This window comes from Salvelinus alpinus, chromosome 36, assembly GCF_045679555.1.
Source record: "Salvelinus alpinus chromosome 36, SLU_Salpinus.1, whole genome shotgun sequence".
Lineage (NCBI taxonomy): Eukaryota > Metazoa > Chordata > Actinopteri > Salmoniformes > Salmonidae > Salvelinus > Salvelinus alpinus.
In genome coordinates this window covers 1,758,978-1,767,018 of record NC_092121.1, presented here as the reverse complement: position 1 = coordinate 1,767,018, position 8,041 = coordinate 1,758,978, and positions in this window count along the sequence as shown.

Here is an 8,041-nt window from a genome sequence, read left to right as displayed (position 1 = left end):
GCAAAGGCGGTGGTTAACTTCTTATGGCTGGGGGCAGTATTGAGTAGCCTGGATGAATAAGGTGCCCAGAGTAAACTGCCTGCTACTCAGGCCCAGAAGCTAAGATATGCATATTATTAGTAGATTTGGATAGAAAAACACTCTGAAGTTTCTAAAACTGTTTGAATGATGTCTGTGAGTATAACAGAACTCATATGGCGGGCAAAAACCTGAGAAAAAATCCAACCAGGAAGTGGGAAAACTGAGGTTTGTAGGTTTGCCTATCCAATATACAGTGTCTATGGGGTCATATTGCACTTCCTAAGGCTTCCACTAGATGTCAACAGTCTTTAGAACCTTGTTTGATGCTTCTACTGTGAAGGATGAGGGAATGAGAGCTGATTGAGTCAGGGGTCTGGCAGAGTGCCACAAGCTCACTCAGGCGCGCCCCCGTGAGAGTTAGCTGCGTTCCTTTTAGTTTCTAAAGACAAAGGAATTCTCCGGTTGAAACATTATTGAAGATTTATGTTTTAAAAAATCCTAAAGATTGATTCTATACATCGTTTGACATGTTTCTACAAACTGTAATGGAATTTTTTGACTTTTTGTCTGGCCTGCGCGTCATCAATTTGGATTTTGGAACTAAACGGCGCAAACAAAAAGGAGGTATTTTGACATAAATTATGGACTTTATCGAACAAAACAAACATTTATTGTGGAACTGGGATTCCTGGGAGTGAGTTCTGATGAAGATCAAAGGTAAGTGAATATTTATATAATGCTATTTCTGACTTCTGTCGACTCCACAACATGGCGGGTACCTGTAAGGCTTGTTTTTGTGTCTGAGCGCCGTACTCAGATTATTGCACGGTGTGCTTTTCCGTAAAGTTTTTTTGAAATCTAACACAGCGGTTGCATTAACTTCACTGCGCTACGGATCCCTTTTACGGGATCACTTTCCTAAACAACCGCTAGAATTGCAGGGCGCCAAATGCATAAATATTACTAAAAATATTTATAATCATGCAATCACAAGTGAAATATACCAAAACACAGCTTAGCTTGTTGTTAATCCACCTATCGTGCCAGATTTTGAAAATATGCTTTACAGCGAAAGAAATTTAAGCTTTTGTGAGTGTATCAATCAATGCTACAACAGCTAGCCCCAAATTAGCATGGTCACGAAAGTCAGAAAAGCAATAAAATTCATCGCTTACCTTTGATAATCTTCGGATGTTTGCACTCACGAGACTCCCAGTTACACAATAAATGTACTTTTTGTTCGATAAATATTACTTTTATAACAAAAAAAACGCCATTTGGGTTGGGCGTTATGTTAAGAAAACTATAGCCTCGTTCCGGTCCTGAAAGGAAGATGAAAATTCCCAAATGTATCAGATTAAAAAATATTACTAAAAATATTTATAATCACGCAATCACAAGTGAAATATACCAAAACACAGCTTAGTTTGTTGTTAATCCACCTATCGTGTCAGATTTTGAAAATATACTTTACAGCGAAAGAAATCCAAGCTTTTGTGAGTGTAGCAATCAATGCTAGAACAGTTAGCCTTATATTAGCTTGGTTAGCTTGGTCACGAAAGTCAGAAAAGCAATACAATTAATCACTTACCTTTGATAATCTTCAGATGTTTGCACTCACGAGACTCCCAGTTACACAACAAATATTACTTTTATCACAAAAAAACGCCATTTGGGTTGTGCATTATGTTGAGAAAACCAAAGCCTTGTTCTGTTCGACAAATTCCAAAAAGTATCCATAGTCGTAGAAACATGTCAAATGTTTTTTATAATCAATCCTCAGGTTGTTTTTAACAAACAGTCTTCTCATGTGCTCTGTTATGGTATTTTCTGTCTCTACATCACCTTATTCGGGCCTTCCTAATTCTGGCATTCTATATGGTCTTCCACATACTTTCTCGAATGGGGATAACCCATCTTTATCGGGGGTTATTCTTGTAGTCATTAACACAGTAGGGAACACATTTTTTTAAAGTAATTTGTGATCCCGTATGCTACGAAGTACTTCCTTATTATTTCCACCATCCCCCCAGTTGATACATGACTCTGCCCATGTAACGCTCGTCGGAAGGAGTGGACCAAAAGAGCAGCGTGGAAAGTGTTCATGATTTTTATTATCAAAAACACTCAAACAAAATAACAAAGCGAAAACGAAAGCGAATAGTTCTGTCAGGTACAGACTCTAAACAGAAAACAAGACCCCACAAAACCCAAAAGGAAAATGACAACTTATATATGATCCCCAATCAGGGACAACGATGGACAGCTGCCCCTGATTGGGAATCAACCACACCAACATAGAAATAAGGAAACTAGAATTAACCCTAGTCACACCCTGACCTAACCAACTCTCTATTCCCTTAGTATGAGCCTCACACTTACAAATAGCTAACTTTTCTGGCAAAAATACAGCATCAAATAAATTCAAAATCAACTGAACATGTATAATGGGCTTCCCAGAAGTGGTTACCATTCCTCTGTTTCTCCATTGGGCTGCAAATATATGTACTGTATTAAATGCATAGGCACTGTCTGTATAAATGGTAATGCATTTCCCTGTCCCTAACTGACATGCACGGATACGTGCTACTATTTGTGCTTATTATGCTGAATAGTTCCTAGGTAAGGGCTCTGCTTCTAAAACTTCTGTTTCTGTAACTACAGCATATCCTGTTGCATTAGTGCCATCAGGGTTCTTTCTTGAGGATACATCTACAAACATAGTAAGTTCCCCATCAGATAAAGCAAGGTCAGTTAAATCGGGTCGTAGTAAGGCAACTTTCTCGGTTTCTGACACGCAATCATTTGGGCTGCTGTCTGTTGCATTAGAAACTAATGTGGAGGGGTTCAGAGTAGCACAACGTTCTATTGTCAAATTAGGCATGTTCAAAAGCATTATCATACAAGACAAATGTCTAGCTGGTGACATGTAAGCCATTTATTGTTCTAACAACAGTATGGATACGGCATGTGGAACTTTTAAAGTCAAATCATGATAAAGCACAACCGATGCCGAGTCCCCAACCCCTCCCTACAATCCACTGTTTGTATAAAGGGCCTATCATATCTGGGGAACGCTAAGACTGTACTAGATATTAACAGCTTCTTAATACTCATAAACTGTTCTTCTGCTACACTAATCCATTCTATCTCATCTCTATCTGCCATAGCTTTACCTTATATCAACTCACTGAGCTTTCCGGTATGCATTGCAAAGTGGGGTATCCACTCACGACAATAGTTAGTCATTCCAAGAAAACTCATCATCTGTTTCTTATCGAGTGGTTTAGGTACTTCTAAAATGGCTGTTTTTCTGGTAGAGTTAAGTGTTCTCCCTTCCTGAGTTATACTAAATATAACTAAATATTATCTATACTAAATAGATAACCTCTTCCTGCCAGAGTTGCAACTTCCTCTTACTAACTTTATGACCTTGTTCTGCTAAAAACAGTGTATCAGCTTTACAGCCCTCCTGGGAGGGATTCGACACCAATATATCATCTACATATATCAACATTTGGCACCCTCTTGGAGGGTCAAACTTCCTTAACTACTCCTAATTACTCGCACAAAAAAATCATATAATACCCTAGTATATATCCATTCCCTCCCTTAAAAGGTAAAGCCAAACCAACCTTGGCTATCAGGATATACTACTTATACTAAAATAAAAATGCATTAACCAAATCTATCACAGTAAAACCAGTTTTCTCTAGTTTTAATTATGGTTTCTGTTTCCAAATATTGACTAACTGTCTCACCGTCTCCCTGTTTGCACTCATGGGTTTTTAGAAAAATCAACATGTCTATGGTAGTAATCTCTAAGATTATTACATAGTTAATTAAGTTTATCTCGATACTCTCAATGATCCTGGATCACCACAGATGCCATATATCCCTGTCAACTTTCTACTATTTAAATAAAAATCTTCTAATAATTAAAAAAAGCCAAAACGAATGCTAAACATAACATATGTTTTCTGTACTAATGAAATCTCTCCTTCGGAAATCTAACAATAACATGGGTTAATCCTAAATCAGTCTCATCAATACTTTAATATATGTTGCATAGTGTGGGATCCATTATCTACAGTAATTTACCATCCCTAAGAACTTGTCACGTTCCTGACCTGTTTTCTGTTAGTTTTTGTATGTGTTAGTTGGTCAGGACGTGAGTGTGGGTGGGCAGTCTATGTTTTCTGTTTCTATGTTGGTTTATGGGTACCTGATATGGTTCTCAATTAGAGGCAGGTGGTTTTCATCTCCTCTGATTGAGAATCATATTAAGGTAGGTGTTTTCACATGGTTTGGTGTGGGTGGTTGTCTCCTGTGTCTGTGCTTGTTTGCACCATACGGGACTGTTTCGTTCGGTAGTCGTTTTGTGTAGTCATTTTCCTGTTCGTGAGTTCTTCGTGTTATGTAAGTTCTTATGTTCAGGTTCGTCTACTCCGTTTGTTGTTTTGTTTAGTTTCAAGTGAAGTTCGTGTTTTCGTCTTTACTTAAATAAATCATGTCATATCAAGACGCTGCATTTTGGTTTAATCCCTGCTCCTCCTCTTCGGATGAAGAGGAGGAGGAACGCCGTTACAGAACTGCAACATATTTCCTTTCATAATTAATTTTAACGCTTATAAAATCACTGTTTTTCTTTCTCTATCTATTTCCCTGCCGGCTTAGAATATGTCCTAAATACTTAACATAAGTCTACCATAGTCAAAACGTATTATTTTATTTATTTCACATTTATTTAACCAGGTAGGCAAGTTGAGAACACGTTCTCATTTACAATTGCGACCTGGCCAAGATAAAGCAAAGCAGTTCGACACATACAACAACACAGAGTTACACATGGAGTAAAACAAACATACAGTCAATAATACAGTAGAAAAATAAGTCTATATACAATGTGAGCAAGTGAGGTGAGATAAGGGAGGTAAAGGCAAGAAAAGGCCATGGTGGCGAAGTAAATACAATATAGCAAGTAAAACACTGGAATGGTTGATTTGCAGTGGAAGAATGTGCAAAGTAGAGATGGAAATAATGGGGTGCAAAGGAGCAAAATAAATAAATAAATAAATACAGTAGGGAAAGAGGTAGTTGTTTGGGCTAAATTATAGATGGGCTATGTACAGGTGCAGTAATCTATGAGCTGCTCTGACAGCTGGTGCTTAAAGCTAGTGAGGGAGATAAGTGTTTCCAGTTTCAGAGATTTTTGTAGTTCCTTCCAGTCATTGGCAGCAGCGAACTGGAAGGAGAGGCGGCCAAAGGAATAATTGGTTTTGGGGGTGGCCAGAGAGATATACCTGCTGGAGCGTGTGCTACAGGTTGGTGCTGCTATGGTGACCAGCGAGCTGAGATAAGGGGGGACTTTACCTAGCAGGGTCTTGTAGATGACCTGGAGCCAGTGGGTTTGGCGACGAGTCTGAAGCGAGGGCCAGCCAACGAGAGTGTACAGGTCGCATTGGTGGGTAGTATATGGGGCTTTAGTGACAAAACGGATGGCACTGTGATAGACTGCATCCAATTTATTGAGTAGGGTATTGGAGGCTATTTGTAAATGACATCACCGAAGTCGAGGATTGGTAGGATGGTCAGTTTTACACGGGTATGTTTAGCAGCATGAGTGAAGGATGCTTTGTTGCGGAATAGGAAGCCAATTCTAGAGTTAACTTTGGATTGGAGATGTTTGATGTGAGTCTGGAAGGAGAGTTTATAGTCTAACCAGACACCTAGGTATTTGTAGTTGTCCACATATTCTAAGTCAGAGCCGTCCAGAGTAGTGATGTTGGACAGGCGGGCATGTGCAGGCAGCGATCGGTTGAAGAGCATGCATTTAGTTTTACTTATATTTAAGAGCAATTCTAGGCCATGGAAAGAGAGTTGTATGGCATTGAAGCTCGCCTGGAGGGTTGTTAACACAGTGTCCAAAGAAGGGCCAGAAGTATACAGAATGGTGTCGTCTGCGTAGAGGTGGATCAGAGACTCACCAGCAGCAAGAGCGACATCATTGATGTATACAGAGAAGAGAGTCGGTCCAAGAATTGAACCCTGTGGCACCCCCATAGAGACTGCCAGAGGCCCGGACAACAGACCCTCCGATTTGACACACTGATATCTATCAGAGAAGTAGTTGGTGAACCAGGCGAGGAAATTCCCAATCTGGCCCTCAACCATCACAGTCACCTAATAATCCCCAGTGTACAATTGGCTCATTCATCCCCCTCCTCTCCCCTGTAACTATTCCCCAGGTCGTTGCTGCAAATGAGAACGTGTTCTCAGTCAACTTACCTGGTAAAATAACGGTAAAATAATAAAAAAAAAAATAACAAAAATAAAAAAATCATTTGAGAAACCAAGGCTGTCGAGTCTGCCGATGAGGATGTGGTGATTGACAGAGTCGAAAGCCTTGGCCAGGTCAATGAATACGGCTGCACAGTATTGTTTCTTATCGATGGCGGTTAAGATATCGTTTAGGACCTTGAGCGTGGCTGAGGTGCACCCATGACCAGCTCTGAAACCAGATTGCATAGCGGAGAAGGTATGGTGGGGATTCGAAATGGTCGGTAATCTGTTTGTTGACTTGGCTTTCGAAGACCTTAGAAAGGCAGGGTAGGATAGATATAGGTCTGTAGCAGTTTGGGTCAAGAGTGTGTCCCCCTTTGAAGAGGGGGATGACCGCAGCTGCTTTCCAATCTTTGGGAATCTCAGACAACACAAAAGAGAGGTTAAACAGGCTAGTAATAGGGTTGGCAACAATTTCAGCAGATCATTTTAGAAAGAAAGGGTCCAGATTATCTAGCACGGCTGATTTGTAGGGGTCCAGATTTTGCAGATCTTTAAGAACATCAGCTGATTGGATTTGGGAGAAGGAGAAATGGGGAAGGCTTGGGCGAGTAGCTGGGTGGGGTGCAGTGCTGTTGACCGGGGTAGTGGTAGCCAGGTGGAAAGCATGGCCAGCCGTAGAAAAATGCTTATTGAAACTCTCAATTATAGTGGATTTGTCGGTGGTGACAGTGTTTCCTATCTTCAGTTCAGTGGACAGCGGGGAGGAGATGCTCTTATTCTCCATGGACTTTACAGTGTCCCAGAACTTTTTGCGGTTTGTGTTGCAGGAAGCAAATTTCTGCTTGAAAAAGCTAGCCTTGGCTTTTCTAACTGCCTGTGTATATTGGTTTCTAACTTCCCTGAAAAGTTGCATATCACGGGGGCTGTTCGATGCTAATGCAGAACGCCATAGGATGTTTTTGTGTTGGTTGAGGGCAGTCAGGTCTGGAGAGAACCAAGGGCTATATTTGTTCCTGGTTCTACATTTCTTGAATGGGGCATGCTTATTTAAGATGGTGAGGAAGGCATTTTTTTTTTTATAACCAGGCATCCTCTACTGACGGGATGAGATCAATATCCTTCCAGGATACCCCGGCCAGGTCAATTAGAAATGCCTGCTCGCTGAAGTGTTTCAGGGAGCGTTTGACAGTGATGAGTGGAGGTCGTTTGACCGCTGACCCTTTACGGATGCAGGCAATGAGACAGTGATCGCTGAGATCTTGGTTGAAAACAGTAGAAGTGTATTTAAAGGGCAAGTTGGTTTATGATGATATCTATGAGGGTGCCCGTGTTTATGGCTTTGGGGTGGTACCTGGTAGGTTCATTTATAATTTGTGTGAGATTGAGGGCATCAAGCTTAGATTGTAGGATGGCTGGGGTGTTAAGCATGTTCCAGTTTAGGTCGCCTAGCAGCACGAGCTCTGAAGACAGATGGGGGGCAATCAGTTCACATATGGTGTCCAGAGCACAGCTGGGGGCAGAGGGTGGTGTATAGCAGGCGGCAACGGCGGCAACGGTGCACGCTCCAAACACACGCTTCCGGTTTGGAGCGTGCAGTCGCAATTCGCAATTCCGCCTCGCTCCACAGGTAGTTTTACCATTTTCATTCATTTTCATTACAGTACAACGGTTTGATTTGTTTGATCTTAGCTAGCTACATAGCCGTCTTTGTATCAAAGATAATTGTGTAGTTATT